This window comes from Callithrix jacchus, chromosome 9 (genome assembly GCF_049354715.1).
Source record: "Callithrix jacchus isolate 240 chromosome 9, calJac240_pri, whole genome shotgun sequence".
NCBI lineage: Eukaryota > Metazoa > Chordata > Mammalia > Primates > Cebidae > Callithrix > Callithrix jacchus.
In genome coordinates this window covers 46,864,237-46,885,659 of record NC_133510.1, presented here as the reverse complement: position 1 = coordinate 46,885,659, position 21,423 = coordinate 46,864,237, and the positions used below count along the sequence as shown (strand labels likewise).

General features: G+C 38.7%; 1 protein-coding gene across 15 annotated transcripts in view; it reads right to left on the bottom strand.

Annotated features, from left to right (window-relative positions):
• SOX5 (SRY-box transcription factor 5) overlaps nucleotides 1–21,423 on the bottom strand; it is a 1,034,770-nt gene that overhangs the window by 865,661 nt on the left and 147,686 nt on the right. For 10 of the 15 annotated variants that reach the window (XM_035258425.3, XM_078339089.1, XM_078339088.1 and 7 more), the window contains one exon: nucleotides 13,154–13,235. The exons of the other annotated variants lie outside the window; for them this stretch is intronic. The gene's annotated coding sequence lies outside the window, so the exon portion shown is untranslated. The remainder of the gene's footprint in view (nucleotides 1–13,153; nucleotides 13,236–21,423) is intronic. 15 annotated transcript variants of the gene reach the window in all.

Sequence of the window (21,423 nt, the reverse complement as noted above, 5' to 3'; positions counted from 1 at the left end):
TGATCAGTGTTCAATGTTTTTACGTTCACACTACCCTTAAGTTAAAATGAAAATGAAAACAAGGCCGAAGGACATTATTTAAAAAAATGAAAACTGTACAGTGTGTTCACAATCATGTTATATTATTCTTACTGGCTTTTGGCACAAGTCTAACTTTTTTTTTTTTTTCAAATTATAAGACTTTTCACTACATGGTGGGGTTCAAGAGGCCAGAGACAGTTTTCTTTCCCCTCACACAAAGCTTGATGATCTCACAGATTCTCAAAAAATGGCTGTTGATTAATGGGTATTTTACTAAAACCAGCCAGATATTAATGATTCTCTCATTTTCTTCCCACCACTTTTTCTTAGAAAAAAACAAACTTGTTTTAACTGATCGGTCCCTTTCTTCTTTCATGAATAAGAACATTACCTAAAATGTACTATCACAGGGATGAGAACTAAAGGGTCATTTCCTCAGGTACAGAGCCTGAAGAACAAGGATGGAGAACACATATTTTAAAAAAAAGAGCTACCATTTTGTCAGCAGCCCTAAGTCTTTGGAGTCACAGATCAGTGTCTGGTATAAGCCTTCTAGAAGGCTCAACCAGAGGAGATTTTAAGAGAAGAGCTATTCTAGAAATGAGAGTATGAGTGGTGATTTGACAGAAATAACTGGCCAAAAAGTATATTCTTTTCTGCCAGGAGCAGTGGGTCATGCCTGTAATCCCATTACATTGGGAGGCTGAGGCAGGCTGGATTACTTGAGGTAAGGAGTTTGAGACCAGCCTGACCAACATGGAGAAACCCCATCTCTACTACAAATATAAAATTAGCCAGGCATGGTGGTACGCACCTGTAATCCCAGTTACTCAGGAAGGTTGAGGCAGGAGAATCACTTGAACCCAGAAGGCAGAGGTTGCAGTGAGCTGAGGCTGTGCCATTACACTACAGCCTGGCAATATGAGCAAAACTCTGTCTCAAAAAATATATATGTATTCCTGTTCTAATTGCTCTCTAATCTGCTGTGCGGCTACAAATGTATGAACAAGTTCCCTGTGCCTTACTTTCCTTATCTACGAAGCTGGTGGAAACCCCACCGAATTCTATTAACTGGCAAAAATTCTAACAGGACTCAGTTTAATATGTCTACGCTTTGTGATCCTCAAAATTCCCAGTAGGTGTGAACAAAATGAGAGTACACAGTTCAACCTTCTCCTCGTGTTAGCAGACCGTCAACAATGCTTATTCAGGATTGAGATCTGTCACAATATCTATGCTAGGGTGCTACAAATAAATAACTTACACGTTATTTCATGGATGCTGATAGGCTGGTGCCTTGTCACACCCCTGCTTCTAATCTTCCAGAAGTCTCTAGCTGAAAACTACTTTCAGACCAGGATTTCCTGGATACTGCTAGCAGTGACATCAAAGCCCTCAGTTCAAGGGTCACATCTTCTCTCCTACTCCCCTGACAGCTCTGTCTGGCCTGCCCTCACAGAATGGAATGCCCTCTTTATCTCTAAGAAGTACATGCTGCTATGAGAAGGAGGCTGGCAAGGGAGGTTATTGGTTGCAATTGTTTAAAAGATTCTAATAATTGCAGCTAGGGATCCATCCTCTCGTGTCACATAAGTTGGAAAATGGGTCAGACATAATGCATTTGGTTAAGTGTCTAAACTGAAAAGGTGCTATTTTATTTTAAATGGCATAGTCTTTACAAAGGCTAAGGTTACTGGTGCAATGCTCTCTCATTTTAAAACGTATCAGGGACATGCCCTCTGAGGGTCAGGCTTTCATTTGCTGATGTTAATTCTCAGCTGCCTGCTCCTCGTCCTTCATTGTACCCTGTGTCTTAGCTGGGCACGCTCCTGATTCCCTGCTATATCCAGACGGTCCATGTAAATAGTGTTTATGTTAAGGAAGTCATGTTCAGTGTGACTGGAGCACACAGAAACTGATGTTGTTGTCACTTTAGATTAAGCTCTTATTTTAGTAAAGGAGGCAATTGGAGCAGGCAGCTGAGTGGCTGAATGAAATATTCAGCTCATTTCATTTAGAGCTGCCCGGTTCCCATTGTTCATGCTGGCACGGCTGGTTAACCCTGTTGGTGCCACACGGCAGCAGCTCCTGTTAGTTCTTGCCCCTACTCACAGGCTTCCTCCAGCTGATACTTTTATTTAAGTCATCCATCAACACACCTAGAATTAACCCAGTGAATCTTGTAAGACAGGCTGCCCCCTGGACAGGTCTTTGCTATCTCCTCCTTTTGTACCCAAAATGGATGTATTAAAAAAGCATTATCTATATGTGTGTAGAGTAGGCCTAAATTACCAGGTATAGCTATAAGATGGGTGAGCACAAAGATGCTTAGAACAGAGTGTGTTAGTGGTGACAGCGAAAATGCAAAATGTGTCTGCCAGAGGGAGATGTTTGGCTTAATTCCTTGAAAGATTTTAAGTACTGCTCTGTAACAAGGAGTTGGTGAAAACACAAGTTGAGGGCCACCATCCCATAACGAACATGCTGAGAATCCTAACGACATCCATTTATGTTGGAAACTTACGAGTTGTAAAGATTTATTACGTATAGAGTCTTATTAGTACTTTGCCACCTTCCTGGAAGTACCATTGCATCCTGCTCACTTTTGAGAATGTGAGGTGCCTGTTGAGAAACTCTCCTACCATTCAATATGATCATCTAATAATATCAGAAAATGTCTTCTGACTTCCAAGGCTTGCTTCCTTGCTTTTTCTTTTTTCCTTTCTTCCTCCCTTTTCTCATTTTCGACAAGTCAAACCAGAAAAGGTGATTGAGAGAAATGAAAAAGTATTATTTCCAGATGTCAAATCCCTGGTTAAATGAAAGACTCTTGACAGTTTTTCACCCATCAGAAAATGCTTTGTAGCATAAATGATCTTATTGCCTCAAGATCCTGAGAAAGTAGAAATTCTTCTTTACAATTTACAGATAGTATTTAATGTCCATATAAAGCACCAGTCATGACTGGACAATAATAACTATTTGTTATTATGAAGATGCACTCAACTGCAAACATAATAATAAGTACATGCCAGGCTAAAAGTGACCCTTATCTTTATGGTGTCTAAATATTTAGTAAGTATTTATTCTGTGGATCCATGTTTTGTAGGGGGTCAAAGTTTATACAGTTTTAGAAAGACAAATTACAAATTTAACATCAAAATGAATGTTCATTTGCCATGAAAAAAAACTCAACAAATTTTAAAATGTTAAGAAGGGTCCCAAACATCACAAATCCAGAAAAAATATATATATTTCCCCTTATCTACCTGACCACAACTCTTTAGTGCTTTCCCCCTATTATTAGCTGCATACTCATTGCTTCTTCATGAATATTACTTATAGAGAGAATAATCATTCATTCTTTCATCTAGAATGTTTTGTCAACATTTTTTTTAGGCTGGGTGCAGTGGCTCACACCTGTAATCTCAACCCTTTTGGAAGCCAAGTTGAGAGTATCACCTGAGCTGAGAGTCTGTGACAAGCCTGAGTAATATACCAAAATCCCCATCTCTGAAAATTTAAAAAACAATTAACAAGGTGTGGTGGCGTGCCTGTGGTCCCAGCTCCTTGAGAGGCTGAGGTGGGAGGGTCACTTGAGCCCAGGAGGTTGAAGCTGCAGTGAGCCAGGTCTGTACCACACCATTCCAGCCTGGGAGAAAAGTGACACCCTGTCCCTCCTTCCCCCCTCCAAAAAAAAAAAAAAAATGCTTTTATTCATCACTGAGATTCAGAAAACATGCAACCGCACACGCACAGTGCTACCTGTGTTTGAATTACTGCTACAAATTTGCACCCTAAAAACAAAGGAATGTTGAAATAAAGAAATCTATCAAAAAAAGAAAAAATGACTCATTAATAGTAGTATGTACTGCATTATTCATTACCTTCCAGCCAGGAGAGAACTTCTATTTTGACTATGCATTGATAAAACCCACACCCTCTGCTATTATTGCACATCTAATAACAGGAAGGGTTTTGCAGAGAGTAGCTTCTGTCTCTGTATTTCAAACCTAGTTTCATTCCCGCCACCCACCAGCATGCACGAGGTGCCAGTGCTGTGGACATGTGCACAGGGTAACGTGACCTCGGGCTCCACACCTGTGTGTCAGAATGCTCCAGGGAGTTGACAAGGTGGACAGTTATCAATGGCTTCACTATACATGGAAGTGTTTGCAAACGACCAAAATAGAACCCACTTAATTTTAGGCCACAGAATCCCCAGTTTGATTCTCCCTTTCTTGGACCCCCACCAAAAATAGCCATGGTCTTTCCAATGCCACCCCAAAACATGATAGTAATAGAAGGGCAGTCGAAGTCGAAGCGCTGGTCTTAAATGATTGTAACTAAAATAGCTTTCTTTTCAAATTTTACAAAAAACCTGAGCATCTGAACACACTGCCTAGAGCTTCTCCCCATACCTGGGAAAGAACCAATACAAGTTACGAACGCTGAAGCTTAATTTCATCTCTGGTGAAACAACTGATTTCTTCTCTGGTTGATCAAACTTTTAAAAACCAATACATATAAGATATTTGTCAATAATTGTGATTATAAAGATATACTAAAGGAATTTTATTTCAAGACATAGCGAGTCCCATAGACATTTAACAGTAATTGGAGATTTCATGAAAAGTATAAAGAGTATTTGGAGCAAATTCTGTTCTTGAAATTATAAAACCATGAGTACAAATTTTCTAGAAACACAAAGATCTTTCCATGTCTAAAGTATAATAAAAATGTGGAATTAAACAAATGAATACATTGCTAAAAAAAAATCATGACTGAGAAGAACACACGTATAAGTCTGGTTATTTTGCATTGCCAGTAGCAGGAACACTATGGATGTATGCATTTGGAAACTTTGCTTTCCAGAGTCCATGGAAATATTAATAACAATTCCAAAATTTAATTTTGATGAAATTTTCTCTTGCCCTGACTCCCAACAACATACCAATTGCAATCTAATAACATATTATCACTAAAATATATGTAAAACATATTTGTTGAACATATAGGGATAGCACATTTCTCTATTCAACATGATACCAAATCAAAATATTCTATGTACTGCTAAGGTAAGGAAAGTTTGCTGTATTGTCTACAATAAGGTTTTCATATTAAGCTCATTCTACTTTATCTTTGATTATTGCCATAGAAAGATGCCCATTAAAATATAAAACAAACTTACAATTTGATCATTAGCCTTAGGAAATCCAGTCTGTAATACTGGATTTCAGAGATAGATGGCCCAATCTCTGAAGTAGGTGAAATAACAAAAAAGCTAATTAGTTTGTAAAATGTTTTGTATCTTTCCATTTTGTTTCTTTTCTTCCTTCTTGGTTTCCCTCTTGAAACCAAAGGAACTGAGGGGCCTTGCCACAAGAAGCATTAGCAAATGAAATGATTCATAAAAAATATTTCCAGACAACAAGTTTGTAAGGAAGGCGGGGGGAGAATTTGGACTTTCAGGAAAGTTGCTGAGCAACAGTAGCGTTAAAGGAAAAGCACAAGGCCCCAAAGTTAGCAGAACAGAAATTAATAGCCAGAACCAAGTCACAGCTGACTCAAAGTCAGCAACGGGGAACATTCAAAATCATTCCATTGCATGCAATAGCAGACCAAATTTAGACCTACTAAGTCTGGCTTCCTGTTTCTCTTCTCAAGTCTCTTTATCTAAATAGACAAACTGTTTGAATGCAATAGCACTGCTGCCTCAGGTAGATTCTCAAATTCCATTAGCAACAAAGAATAACACCCCCATGCTCCATACACACTTTGCTGAGCTTGCAAATTGTAGATACCAAATAGGTTCAAATCAAGTATGTGACAGAACTGAAACAGTATCAAACAAAATATGTTAATAAGGCCTAATAGGCAAATGGCTTCATAAATGCCAGTGTCTAAAACAAATGTTGGCACAGTATGGCCTGTGGTTCAAATCCAGCTCACTCCTGTGAAATAAAAATGGAGATTTTAAAGGATGAGCACTTACAATAAATTTGGTGAGAGATACTAACTTTGAATTCCCAGTGAAGCAACATGTTCCCTCTTCAAAATCTGACTTACAGAATAAAAAATGTACTTTGTTGGCCGGGCATGGTGGCTCACGCCTGTAATCTCAGCACTTTGGGAGGCCACGGGGGGCAGATCACGAGTTCAAGACCAGCCTGGCCAACATGGTAAAACCCCCTCTCTTCTAAAAATACAAAAATTTGCTAGTCCTGATGGTGTATGCCTGTAATCCCAGCTACTAGGGAAGCTGAGGCAGGAGAATTGCTTGAACCCAGGAGGCGGAGGCTTCAGTGAGCTGAGTTCGCACCACTGCACAACAGCCTAGGCAACAGAACAAGACTCTGTCTCGGAGGAAAAAAAATACTTTGTATTACTATATTTTGATCTGTGTCCATTGAAAATTTGTACTGGCCAGGTTTGGTGGCTCACACCCAGAGCTTTGGGAGGTCAAGGCAGGACGATCACTCAAGGCTAGGAGTTTGAAATCAGCCTGGGCAATACAGCGAGACCTGGTCTCTACAAAATGTTAAAAAATTAACCAGGCATGGTAGTACATGCCTATAGTCTCAGCTACTTTGGAGACTGAGGTGAGAGGATGGATTCATCCCAGGAGTTGGAAGCTGCAATGAGCTTCAATTGTGCCACTTCCCTCCAGAGCCACACCTGGGTGACAGAGCCACACCCTGTCTCAAAAAAAAAAAAAAAATTGTCAAAAATTATTTTTCAGTTAAAGTACTTACATAATATCCTCAGTTTTGCCTTGTAGCCTACAAAGCCTAAAATATTTACTCTCTAGCCCATTTCAAAAAAAGTTTGCCAACATCTGGTCTAAATCTGATCTTCAAAACTGTTTTAGCCTCACCTATTTCCAGCTTTTACGATATATGCATGTATGTATGTATTTAGAATGTATAACATAACTACTCACATAAAAGATTTACAACTACCTCCTAATGCTTCCTAAATCACTACCAGGAATAGACTACCATAACTACCCCCTGAAAATAGATTCCTAGAGAGAGTTCACAATAATGGGTGGTATTTATCTCACTTGAGAGTAAAATGAGAAGGAGGTGCCACTTTTACCCAGTAATTTAGTTTGAAAAAATTAAAATTATAATGCCCAATGCTAGTTGGAGTATGGGCAAGAAAATCCATTTCGACATTAACTGCAGCCGTGTTAAATAGCACAATTCACCTGGAAAGCCATTTGGTAATAGATAACAGAATCCATTAAAATATGTAGACACTTTGACATAGCAAATCTACCTCTGTAAATCCAGAAATATGAACACACACACGTAAAGATGTTCAATAGAATGTTATTTACAATAGTGACCTGTCCCTACCACTTTTTCCCCCCATTATTGGTCTTAAGAGAAATATTGGTACAATCCTTTTCCTCACACCACAATAGCCATTAATTCCTCCTCCTGCTTCTTTTACACCTTTCTCTTCTTCCTCTCTGCAGCTACTCTCCTGTTTTAAGAACTTATCATGTCTCTTCAGGATATCACCTTGGGTCTAGGTCTGCATTTGTGAGGTCCTAAAGGTTATAAAATTTGGGGTCCCTTTTGAAGAGCAAGATTGCAAACTTTAGAATGCAAAATTTGTGTGGGCACTCCAACATCACCTAACATTAATGGAAACATAATGGAGGGGTAGCAGTATAGAAGAAAGCATGAGTTTTTAACTGGTTGAACTTAGAAATTTGTACTTCTTTGCAACATCTATAAAAGCATATGGCTGCAAAAATACATTTTATGGTCCCTACGAAAATACTGCAAGGAACTCATGCAAGTATCATTTATGTAAGATTTATTCCAGCTTCTTGGTTTATCTGGCTCCTTATCAACCTCTTAGTTTCTAAGGCTTGTAACTTCTAATCTGTCTATCCTAATGCTGAAGGTTAACCTTTCTAAAATGATATTTTAAACATACTCTTCCCCCACGTGAAAACATTTCTTGCCAATAAGATAACAGGCACAAATCTTCCCATGACATCACTCCCACCTACTCCAATCGCAGTCTCTGTTATTCTAGACATGCTGCATCATTTACAGTTCCTTGTAGTATTATTTCCATCCTCTCATACCTGAGCAGATGTTCTTCCCTGTAACTGAAATGAATTTCCTCCTCTTTTCTGGCTAACGCATTTCTGCGCAACTTTCTATTTTAACTTACCTTGTGACGCTTTCCCAGACCTGACAACAGAGTTGATAGCAACCTTTTCGGCCACTCTCCCTAAGTATTGCACTTATTCCCTATTATAAAGACTCAGTCACTGTTTGTTTCCCCTGATAAATCAACAGCTCCTTAAGGAAAGAAACCTTATCTTAGTCATCTTAATTTCCTAAGCGCCTGCACTGAGTAGGTGTTCAGTCATGCTCAGATGAATGTATAACAAAAAGAAAGGAGGAGAAGCAAACATACCAAAAGGCTAGTTTTGTTGCTTTCATTTCTTACACTGTGAGCATTTTTTTACTCATATTTCAAAGTATTTGTGTGCAGCTGTATTTGTTTTACAATGGGAAATTGAATTTACAATAAAATATTTCTTTGAGCTCGACTCTAATTTTCATTAGCTCTCCTACCCAATTCTCTTAAAACCCTGCACACCTGTGCCAAGCTTATTTACATGGCCAACAGTCTACTTTACTTAAAATCATGGTTAGATCCCTGTACACGATTAGCTAAATAAATATCATTAGTGCGGCTTCATTAAAGTCTATTTTTCTTAAACATTTCTCAATACACATATTTCTCAGTAAGTAAGCACCTATTAGAATTTTGGCAAGAAAAATCTTATCATGGACTTATTTCTGTAGGTATATACTTCAGGTCTTAACTGAAAGGAATAATAAGAGACTTGTGCCATCTGGAATAAAATAGTGACAAATACGACAAGACTCAAATTATGTTCATATGCATAAAGTCATGTTTCCAAATCACTATAATAATTCCTATCTCCCACCTAGGAGGCACTAAAGAACTGTTTTTAAAAGGAAAACTATCAAAACAATCTGATAATTCTCCTAAATATAATCCCCATTGAAATTTGAACATATTTTATTTTTTTTTAGCTAAGCTATCATTATCATTATCTAGTATATGCCTGCGGTAACTTTATAGCTAACAGTTTACCCTTTTCCTTTCGCATGATTTAAATATGTTGTTTTGGCCAGGTACAGTGGCTCACGCCTGTAATCCCAGCACTTTGTGAGGCCGAGGTGAGCAGATCACCTGAGGTCAGGAGTTTGAAACCAGCCTGGCTGACATCGTGAAACCCCATCTATACTAAAAATGCAAAAATTAGCTGGGCATGGTGGCAAGTGCCTGTAACCATGGCTACTCGGGAGGCTGAGATAGGAGAATTGCTTGAACCCAGGAGACAGAGGTTGCAGTGAGCCAAGATCACCCCACTGCACTCCAGCCTGGGCGACAGAGTGAGACTCCATCTCAAAAAAAAAAAAAAAAAAGCGTCTTTATTACACATTGTTTAAATATGCCCTACATGAAGCCAGCCACACACACACACACATACACACACACATATTTATATAGGTATGTAGGTCAAAAGCCCCCAAAAATGCAAACAAGTCATAGGAATAATACCATCAAACTCAAGTTGAAACTATTTTAGTAGCTTCAGAAACATTTGGACCCTAGCATAATATGTTGAATTTAGGCAGCAGCTCATTTTTCTAGCCAATGGTAGGATGGTGTTAGATTGGCCCTCTCTACAGACAGGTTCCTTTTTCTGCTTTGCGCAAGGTTTGCTGTTCTGAGTTCATGTGATGGCACCACCTGAGGTGTAAGAGCTTTTTCCTGGATGGGTCCGCGCTTCTGCTAGCCTGGTTTGATTGTTTAAAGGAAAACCAGCATCCTTCTTGTTGCATAATCTGCATGTAAGAGCTGAGATGAAGTGTAGTATAGCAGAAAGAATGAGAGCTATGGAGTCCACAGTCGTGGAGAGGAACTGCTGCACAGGCACTTCAAGGTCTGTGTGACTTTGAAGCAATTGAGCTTCTTTGAACCCTGGTGTTATGGGTTGCATTGCCCCTCCCCCTCAAATTCATATTGAAGCCCTGACGCCAGGATCTCAGAATGTGACCTTATTTGGAAATATGGTCTTTGCGGATGTAATTAGTTAAGATGAGGTCATTCTGTGGGCCCTAATCCAATATAACTGGTGTCCTTATAAAAAGGGGAAATTTGGACATAGAGAGAAATGTGCATAGGGGAAAATAATATAAAGAGCTACAGAAAGAAGACAGCCATCTACAAGCCAAAAAGAGGGGCCCAAAACACCGGAGGTATTCATGAGACACCACATCTGAGTTCAGAGGAAACAGACTACCTGGAACCAGGCACTGAGTGAGAAGGTACCTAACCCACTGTCAGGCTTGATTTCTGACTTCAATCCTCTGGAACTGGGGGACAATCAATTTTTGTTGTTTGTCACCCTATTTGTGGTACTTTGCTATCGAAGTCCTAGCAAACTAACACATCTGGTTTCCTCAAATGTCAAATCCTTAATATAAATTGTGCAGTGCCATTATAAGGATTAAAAATCATATGGTAAGTACCAGAAAGAAGGCAGGCAATATATTTTATCATGGAGGGGTAGACTATTTTAAGTATTTTATCTCATTTCCTTGCATCTTGCTTCTTTCCCCAGTCCGTGAGCCAAGTGGCTGAACTCTTCACTCATGGCGTTAGAAAACTGCTGTTAAGGCAGGGAACACAGGGCACTGGGAGGTGTCAATCAATATGTTGAGAGGTTTGAAAGCCTAATGCCCATGGAAATTGCAGTGATTCCCACCCATAGAAAATAGGAACAGAAGAGACCTTCCTACATATAAACTAGGCTAAGGGTGGATGTACACCCCTCTGAGTGCAAAATAAGGTCATCAAGTCATGTGTGTACATCAGTGGATCCAGGAGCAAGATGTAAGTAGCTGGTTTCACCATGTTCCCTGGCCACCCTGATCCCATGTCCCACTGCCTCGACTCTCCTTAGTGAGAGCAGAGTGACAGATTGGAAGATTTAACTGAGGTACCTTCCTAAAACAGGTATGAAATTTCAATGAAAATGGCCAGCTCAAAATTCAGATTTTAAAAGAAACTAGGAACTATGAATGGCTCTAAAACACAATAGGAAGTTATAACGCATCAACAGAAGGAAGATGAGGGGAAGAGGCTTTAAGAGATTATTGGATAGAGCTGTTTCCTATGCCAAGTCCCTCCTTTCCCTGAGAGAGGGATAGAAAGGGGTCTTTCTTTTCCACAGGTCTTCAGAGAGGCTTCAGAGGAAAGCTTCAGATAGCCTGGATGTATACCCTGGAGTCTGGGAGACCCAATGGACTGCAGGCTGGCTCCCACCCTGAACATCCAGAGGTTAAGAGAGCTGGGCTAGGGGCCACTCTGCTATCTGAGAAGTACCCACAGCCTCTCCCACCCATGAGGCTTCATAAGAGGCATGTTTTCCTAGAGTGAGTATGGGCCAGTTGTGAGAGAGTCCACTTAAAGCCCAAGAGGACCACTGGAAGTATTCATGAAACACCACATCAGAGTTCAGAGGAAACAGACTACCTGGAACCAGGCACTGAGTTGCGAGGAGGGCGCTGAAGGAGAAGCCCTGCCCAAGTCACAAGAACTAAAGCTGGGTGGGTCCATCAGAGCGGCCATGAAAGTCTCCCAAAAGTGACCAACTGAGAGCCAGTGTTGAGCAGATTCCTGTCCCAGAAAACACAAAGCCAGCTTAACGTAATGAAATCCCTGAGCTATTTTTCCCCTCTTCTTTCCCCTGTCCCAACCCCTGAGAGTTCAGCAATTGCAACTAGGATGTGGGATAGGAGGTGATGAGTGAAGAGAGAGAAAAAAATGACCTTTTCCCACTGCAAATGTCCAACTCAAAAATGGGCCCCAGATGGGGGAGGGCAGATCATTTGATATTAACTTAACTTTGAAGCTATGATTATGGTTCGATATTGGACATAATCATTTCTCAATGGAGATTATTTTTTTAAGTTACAATGTCCAGAGCAATTTTTTAAAAAAATCTAAGCGTAAACTTCTAAAGTATGGCGCCCGCCTGAGACCTAAATTTCACCCGAAAACAAGGGAATACCTGCCACCTTTCTCCAATGCATTTCAAAGAAGCAGAAGGAGATGAAAAATAACTTGTTTTGATTGATTTCCCAAGAGGTGCTTGTTCAAAATACAATTAAGAAAAGAAACCCCAAATGTATTTGGGGAAGACATGGGTGATGGGCAAAAGATTTTCTTTCCTGGGTGTAGTCTGAACTTCAGAAACAGTTTGGTGGTACATCCAGAAAGACGGACTTGAGCAGCCTTGCAAAGAATCTCATGCCATAACACGACACAGAAGCCACCGAACAAGAGTGGCAATGCAAAAAAAAAAAAAAAAAAAATCGGGCACAGTGGCTCATGCCTGTTATCCCAGCACTCTGAGAGGCTGAGGCAGGTGGATCACCTGAGGTCAGGAATTCAAGAGCAGCCTGGCCAACATGGTGAAATCCCGTCTCTACTAAAAATACAAAAATTAGCCAGGCATGGTGGCAAATGCCTGTAATCCTAGCTACTTGGGAGGCTGTGGCAGGAGAATCGCTTGAACCTGGGAGGCAGAGGTTGCAGTGAGCTGAGATCGTGCCACTGCACTCCAGCCTGGGCAACAGAGTGAGACTCTGTGTCAAAAAAAAAAAAAGGAGGGGGAGTCGGGGAGCTTTTTAATCCCAAAGAGTTTCCCCTGGCCCAGCAGCAGTGATAGCATGCCCTTATATGCCCAAGAGGTATCTAGAAGAAACTAAGAGAAGGAGAACAGGAGACCCTCGAAAATAGACCGAGGTGTGCCTTGGCAGTAGTCCACAAGTACTGACCAGAGATGGTAAGATAAACATGACTAATGGAGAGATGACAGCTAAGGAACTGGAATCCACTTCTCAAGAACCTGGCATCTCATAACCTAATCCAGAATGTCAGGGCAACCTCAGGCTGCTATCATGGTTAAGCAGAGAGTCCGAATGACATTTAATTTCAACTATGGAAGAATAAAGAAAGTTACATTTCTCGCACCCACAGACAAGAGACCTACCTGCCGCATTTGGGGAGGCTTGTCCAAGACTTTTGAGGATCCTCCTGAAGTGTGTCTCTACACCTCGGACCAGTTAAAAAGCCTAGAAGAGAATTAAAGCCCAGTCATTTAGAGGTAGATTCATGGTGTGTGGAGGTGGGGCTGACTGAAGTCTTAGCTGTTTTGAGAAATACCACTGGATTGCAATAAGCTGAGAATAACAGAACATAGTATATTTACTACTGAAGAAGACTTACAATGTTCAAATTCCAACCAGACAGGTATGGAGTGATCAGCAGAAAAAATGAAAATAGAGTGTAAATATTTCATTTACTTTTGAAATAAAACACTCCAAATCCCAGAACAACATATAGAAAAGAGGACACATAGTAGGGAATTTTGAGGTTTCTATCCAAGACTTGGAATTTTTTAAAGCATCAAATCTGTTTCTGATGAAGGAAGAAAAATAAACCCAGGTCAGGGAATCAACTGTGACAAGAATACTGCAGACAGACTGTTCAAGGAAAAAGCTTTCCGATAAGGTGACATTTGAGCAGAGATCAAGATGAAACGAATGAGCGAGCCAGAGGAAGGCATGTTCCAGACGAGGAAGTAGCAAGTACAAAGGCCCTGTGGGGAGAGCTCGCGAAGCATGTCCAGGAACAGCAAAAAAGCTTCTGTGGCTGCCATATGATTACCTGAGAGCAGAAAGCGGGGAAATGAAGCCTTCCCACGGAAAGTGCCAAAAGACGCTTTCATATTTCAATCTAAAAGCCTTTAGAGGAAATTTTATGTGTTTTGAATTAAACATTTTAATTCAAAATAATTGTAGTTACAAAAAAAAAAAACAATATAGGCTGGGCGCGGAGGCTCACGCCTATAATCCCAGCACTTTGGGATTATAGGTCAGGAGTTTGAGACCAGCTTGGCCAACATGTTGAAACCCCATCTCTACCAAAAATACAAAAATTAGCCAAGCATGGTGGCACATGTCTGTAATCCCAACTACTTGGGAGGCTGAAGCAGGAGAATCGCAGGAACTCGAGAGGCAGAGGTTGCAGTGAGCCAGAGATCCCATCATCGCACACTCGAGCCTGGGCGACAGACCAAGACTCCATCTCAAAACAACAACAACAACAACAACAAACCACATAAACAAACAAAAACACCCACAATACAGAGAGATCCTGTGTAACCTTTACCCAGTTTCCTTCATTGGTAACCGCTTGCAAAACTATACTACATTATCACAGCCACGATATTGACACTGACAGAGTCAAGACACAGAACATTTCCATCACCACAAAAATCCCTCATGTTGCCTTTCTATAGCCACATTTGTTTCCACTTCACCCACCCATTCCTTAACCCCTGGAAACCACTGATCTATTTACAGTTTCTACAATTTCATCACTTCAAAAGTATTACATAAATGAAATCATACACTCAACAGAACTTTCTAAACATTCATCCAGGTTCAAATGTGTATCAATAGTTTATTTTTCTTGCTGAATACAGTTCTATAGTATGGATTGCTTAATCATTTATTGAAGGACACAGAGTTGTTTCAATAAATGAGATTAGTTCACGACAGTCAGAATGATGATTAAAAAGTCAGGACACAACAGATGCTGGCGAGGCTGTGGAAAAATAGGAATGCTTTTACTCTGTTGGTGGGAATGTAAATTAATTCAGTCATTTGGAAGACAGTTATGGTGATTCCTTGAGGATCTAGAGCCAGAAATACCATTTGATCCAGCAATCCCATTATTTGGTATATACCCCCCCCAAAAAAATAAATCATTCTACTATAAAGACACATACATGTACATGAATGTTTACTGCAACATTATTTACAATAGCAAACACTTGGAACCAACCCAAATACCCATCAGTGATCGACTGGATAAAGAAAATGTAGTAAATATACATCATGGAATACTGTACAGCCATAAAAAGGAATGAGACCATATCCTTTGCAGGGGCATATGAAACTGGAAGCCATCATCCTCAGCAAACAAACACGGGAACAGAAAATCAAAAACCATATGTTCTTACAATGGGGAGTTGAAGATTGAGAACATATGGACATAGAGAGGGGAACAACACACACCAGGGTCTGGTGGGGGGTGGGGGTTGGGAACTTAGAGGATGGGTCAATACAAGCAGCAAACCACCATGGGACACGTATACCTATGTAACAAACCTGCACGTTCTGCGCATGTATCCCATTTTTTTCAGAATATTTTTTAAAGTTTGAGATTATTATGAATAAAGCTGCCATAAACATTTGTATACAGGTTTTTGTGTGAACATGTTTTCTTTTCTCTGAGATAAATGTCCAGCAATGCAGTGCTAGGTTATATATGGCAGATAAATGGTGTTTTTTTTTTTTCCCCCAAAATCTACCAAACCATTTTGCAGAATTTTACATCCCCACCAGAATGTCTGAATGAACCAGTTTCTGCACATCCTTGTCAGCATTTGATACTGTCACTATTTTTTATTTTAGTCTTTCTGCATATATCCTCTCCCAAGAAATGTTTATTCTAGTACTCTATCCATTTCCTAATTGGAGTTTTTTTTTTTACTGTCGAGTTTTGAAAGTTTATATTCTTGACACTAGGAATATGTCAGATTTATAGTTTGAAAACACTTTTATTTCAATCTGTAGCTTGTCTGTTCACCCTGTCAATAACATCTTTCACACAGCAGTTTCATCTTAAACAGGGTCTCACTCTGTTGCCCAGGTTGCATGCAGTGGTGCAACCAAGGCTCACTGCTGCCTCAACCTCCTAGACTCAGGTAATCTTCCCACCTCAGCCGCCCAAGTGGCTGGGACTACAGTCACATGCCACCATGTCCGGCTACTTTTTTGTATTATTTGTAGAGAAGGAGTTTTCCCATGTTGACCAGGCCGGTCTCCAACTCCTGAGTTCAACTGACCCACCTGCCTCAACCTCCCCACGTTCTGGGATTGCAGGTGTGCGCTACAGTACCTGGCCTGAAATAGCAAAATTCTCAATTTTGATGAAGTCCAGTTTATGAAATTTCCTCCAGCTTTTGGTATAAAGTGTAAAAATGTTTTGCCTAGCCCTAGACCCTGAAGATTTTCTTTTTGCCCCTAGAAGTAGTATAGTTTTGAGTGTTACATTTAAGTCTATGGTCTATTTTGAGTTAGTTTTTGTATAAGTTATAAGACTTAGTCAAGGTTCATTTTTTTTCTTTTGCTTATGAATATCCAAATTACTCCAAGAATGAACTGTTGAAAGGTTATGTTTTTATGTTGAATTGCTTTTTCACTTTCATCAAAAATTAGTCTGATATGTTGTGAGTCAATTTCTGGCTTCTCTGTTTTGTTCCTCCATTGATATAAGAGTCTATCCCTCTGCAAATATCACAGAGTATTAATTATAACAGTTACATAATAAATTTTGTAATTGGGTAGATTACTCCTACTTTATTCTTCTATTTCAAAGTTCTTTTAGCTATTCTAATTGCTTTGCTTTTCAGCTGAAAATTAAATTCAATATAAATTTTTCTTCTCTATCTACAAAAAATCTTGAGATTTTGATGGTCATTGTGTTAAGCCTGTGTGTCAGTTTGAGGAGAACTGCCATCTTTCCCATGTTGACTGTCCCAGTCCATGAACATGACATAGCTATTTATTTAGGTCTTCCTGGAGGCATACACATATCCTTTAATATGTTTTGTTAGATTCATACCTGGATATCTCATTTTCTGAGTGACTGTACTGCATTTTAAAATTTCGTGTTCAGCCATCCATGGCTAGTATGAATATATGCAAATATAATTGATTTTTGTATCTTTATCATATGTCCTGCTACCTTGCTAACCCCACATTGGTTTTGGTATTTTTTTAATAGGTTCCTTGAGATTTTCCACATAACCAATGATATCAAATGAAACACAGGGACAGTTTTACTTTGTTTTTTATAATCTACATGCTTTTAATGATCATGTTTGCCTTTCTGCCCTGGCAAGAAATTCTAGTACTATATTAAAGAAGGATCATGAGTAGACATGCCTTTATCTTATTTCTGGTCAAGTTGAGAAAGCTTTCTATTCCATTTTTTCTGAGAGTTTTCCTCATAAATGGCTGTGGAATATTATTAGTGCACTTTTTGCATGAATTGATAGCACTGTGTGATGGTTCTTCCTTAGCTTGTTAACATGCTAAATTGCACTGATGATTTTTCATATATTGAACCAGTTTTGAAACTTTTAAAATAAACTCCCCTTTAGTCATGATGTATATATGAGTCGTTTTACATATTGCTGAATTCTATTTGCTAATATTTTGGTACCTGTATATATGGGGGATATTGGTCTCTTTTTTTTTTTTTTTTTTGTACTTTTAGTATCTGGGTAATACTACTTTCACAAAATGAATGGTTTTCTGGGAAAGATTGTTTAGGACTGGTTTCAATCCCTCTTTAAATGTTTGGTAGAATTATCTAGTAAAACCATCTGAAGATTACTTTTTTTTGAAAGTTTGTTAAGTTACAGATTAATTCTCTTAACTGTTATAAGACTATTAAAATTATCTAATTATGGGTGAGTTGCAGCTGTATTTTTTGAGAAATGGGTCCATTTCATTTAAGTTGTGAATTTATGCGTGTAGAGTTGTTTGTAGTATTCCTATTTTATCCTTTTGGTGTCTAGAGTCTGTAGTGATAAACCTCTTGTCATTACCGATATCAACAATTTGTGGTTCTTCCTCTTTTTCATTCTGTTAGTCTTACTAGAGGTTTGTCCATTTTGTTGATCTTTTAAAGTAACCTGATTTTTTTCATGGATTGTTTTCTGTTTTCAATTTTATTGACTTTTGTCCTTAATATTACTTCCTCCCTTCTGCTTGCTTTGGCTATTTTCAACTCTTCTACTTTAGGTTCTTGAACTATAAACTTAGATTACTGATTTGAGACTTTTCCTCTTTTCTAATATATACATGTGGTATGCCATAAACTTCCCTCTCAGAATTACTTCAACTCTGGTCCACAAATGTTCACATGTTGTATTTTTACTGTCATTCAGTTCAATGTGTTTTTTATGTCCATTGAGACTTCCTTTGTTACCCGTGGATTATTTACAATGTATATTTCTCAGTTTCCAAGGGTTCAGAACTTTTTCTGTTATCTTTCTGATTTCTAACTTGATTCCATGGTCATCAAAAAATATACCCCATATGATTTTAGTTCTTTCAAATGTACTGAGCTGTCTTTTCTGGCCCAGGATGTGATCTGTCTTGGTCCATGTACCGGGGCCCGTGGAAAGGATGTGTGTACTCCTGCACTGGGTTTCAGTTAGAGTTTGTTGGTTACTAATGTTGACTTCATCAATATCCTTGCTGATTATATGTCTAGTTTTTCTTTTTTTTTTTTTTTTAACAAACTGATTAAATCTGGATGTTCAAATCTTCAAATAAAACTGTGAATTTGTCTATTTCTCTGTTCAATTTTAGCAGTTTTTGCTTCATGTATTTTGGAGCTCAGTTATTTAGTACATACACATTTAGAACTGCCATGTCTTTTTGGTGGAGTAATGTTTTAGTAACTATATAATAATCCTTTCTGTCATCAGAAATTTTCTTTGCTCAAAAGAATATTATATCTGATATTAATATAACAACTTCTGCTTTCTTTTTATTAATGTTTGCATGATACATATTTTTTTCTCTCAATCTGTCCACATTGTTATATTTTAAGAGAATTTCTTATAGATAGCACATAGTTGACTCCCACTTTGTAATACACTCCGATAATCTGTCTTTTAGTTGTTATAGTTAAACCATTTACATTTTAATGTAAGTATTGATATGGTAAGGATTGATTCTGCAATGTTATTTTTGCCTTCTGTTCTTTACATTTCTTTTTTTTTTTTTTGCCTTCAACATTTTTATAATTCAATTTTGACTTATCTGTAGTATTTCTGAGTGTCTCCCTGTATGGCTTTAGTGGTTACTCTAAGTCGGACATATAAGCAGAACTTTTCATAGTTTGCTGGTGTCATCATTGTACCCATTTGAGGGAAGCATGTCATGAATCAGTGTGCCATGCCCTATTGAATATTTCTGCAAACTAATGACATTGGTAAATTAAGAATTTAAACACCAGAATACATACATGTAGCTATGTGAAATACGGTGCTGTTTTTCCCTCACTTAGAACTACACATGTATTCACGTCATCTTCAAAAGAATTAACTAAGAAATGAGTTGGGATTAGTGACGAAAAAAATCAACAAACAAAAAATTCCTGACTCTATTTGAAACACCAAGACGTCTGTCATTTGATAAATACTATTTTCGAATAAATAACTTTTAAAGATAATACCTGAGATAAGGTGTTTTCTAATGCATTAAAGTGAACAGAAATCTGCAAAGTTTTTGAAGTCTGGACAAAATTTTTCCTTAGTATTATTTGTCACCACATACCCTGTTCATAGCCTGGTAAAATTTTAAGTAGGCTCAACAATTACCGAGGCTAGCATTCTTTCATAGATAATAAATTTCAGAGAGATGAAATGAACTTTCACAAGAGCACAGGTGAATTAGTGACAGGGCTGGGTTACTATCAAATTCTAATGACAATGAACTACATAATGAGAAATAAAAATATTAACTTTTTATCTAAAGTGTGTCAACAGTCTGCTTTGAAATGCAGTTATGCTTCATTTCCTTAAAGAAGGCAAAATAAGAACATGGCAGATGGAATATTATCACTCATCTACATTGGAATTTAACCAGGACACTGGGGTTTAAACTTACCCACTTGCCAAAAGTAGCAATAGATAACAAATAAATGGCCTGATCATCGACTTTATTGCAGACACTAGCCCACAAGAGGTTCCAAACATGCAATTCTAAGAGCGAGCATGTCCTTTTTCATTGCATATCAATGATTTTTTCCCATCTATCCAGGCTACCACAGAATGGCAAATTTGAAGGACACAGGCATATATTCCACATTATGCAGTTTTGCTCACTTTAGATGTAAAAACACTAGAGTGTGTGCAAAAGAGACTGTCCTCAATTCCCAAAATATTTTCCATATTCCTGATTCATTTTATGAAGGATCAAACCTCTATCTTGTAGCTCTGAGTGACAGACTTCCCCTTTTAGTCATGAAATATTCTATGATCCAAACTGAAGGGAAAAAATTCTTGTTCATCTCCCATTTATATTCACAGTCAGATACTATAATTAAATAATAGAGTTTCATTTACTTGGGCTCAAATCCATTAATTTTTTTCTTATTTTTACTCATCTCTCTTCTCTGAAACGTATCCCAGTATTATTATTATCCTTGAGCACACAAATACACAGATCTGTGAATCTATAATGAGATCTTCCTATTTTTTTTTTAGACTACAATTTGCTTTGGTTACATGTCTAAATTCCCTCTACTTAGATGCTGCCTAAATATGAACAAATACCTGATTCCATTGGGGAAAAACGTCAGCTTTGAAGATCTGACCTCCTAGCCAAGTTCATGTATTGTGTTTACTCCAGGGAAAAACTTGATTCACAGACTAACTTGGGGTCTTTGGTCTGCTGTCAGCAGAGGGTGACTGTGTTATCACTCTGCACCAAAGTGCAAGTTCAAATGCCCTTCCATTCCAGCCCCATGTACTGGTCAAAGGATAAAACACCATTAAGCATCATGTCCAGCGACAGCCAACTGCCTGCCTCTCACCCAGAGGTGCCACATGTGTTGACAGACAGGAAAACAGAAAGGAAGTAAAGGTGCAAAACACTCCAATAGGGAAGTATCTGAATTAGAAAGAAAAACCAAGCTCAACAGCTGCCACTGAGTTCAGCTCTTTAACCAGTCAGAACCACCACACTCTTAGACTGTTGTTTTTAGGAAGAGAGGAAGCTTGCAGAATTTGTATTCCCACGTCCAATGCTGTGCTCTCACCGCATGCCTGTGAAACTCCCTTGTCAACAGAGCTTTTACCCTTGTCTTTTTCTCCTTTTCAGAATTTCTACTCCGAATCCCCAGCACACTTAGAGCAGTGATCTTGGAGGCATTTCTATAGTCAATGCAAATTATATTTCTTTGTTTGCCTCCTAGAGATGAGATGGGAAAGGGAAAGACATGTAAAAGCCCCAAAGTGGCAACTCAAACCAAAACAGAGGATGAAAGCTCATAACATTTTTCACTAGTTTGCTGTGTAAATCCCCCCTGCTAATTTAGAAAAGCCTTTGTGGCTTTTAATATTAAAAAGTAATATAGATGTATCTCTCTGCTGATGCTCATGAACTA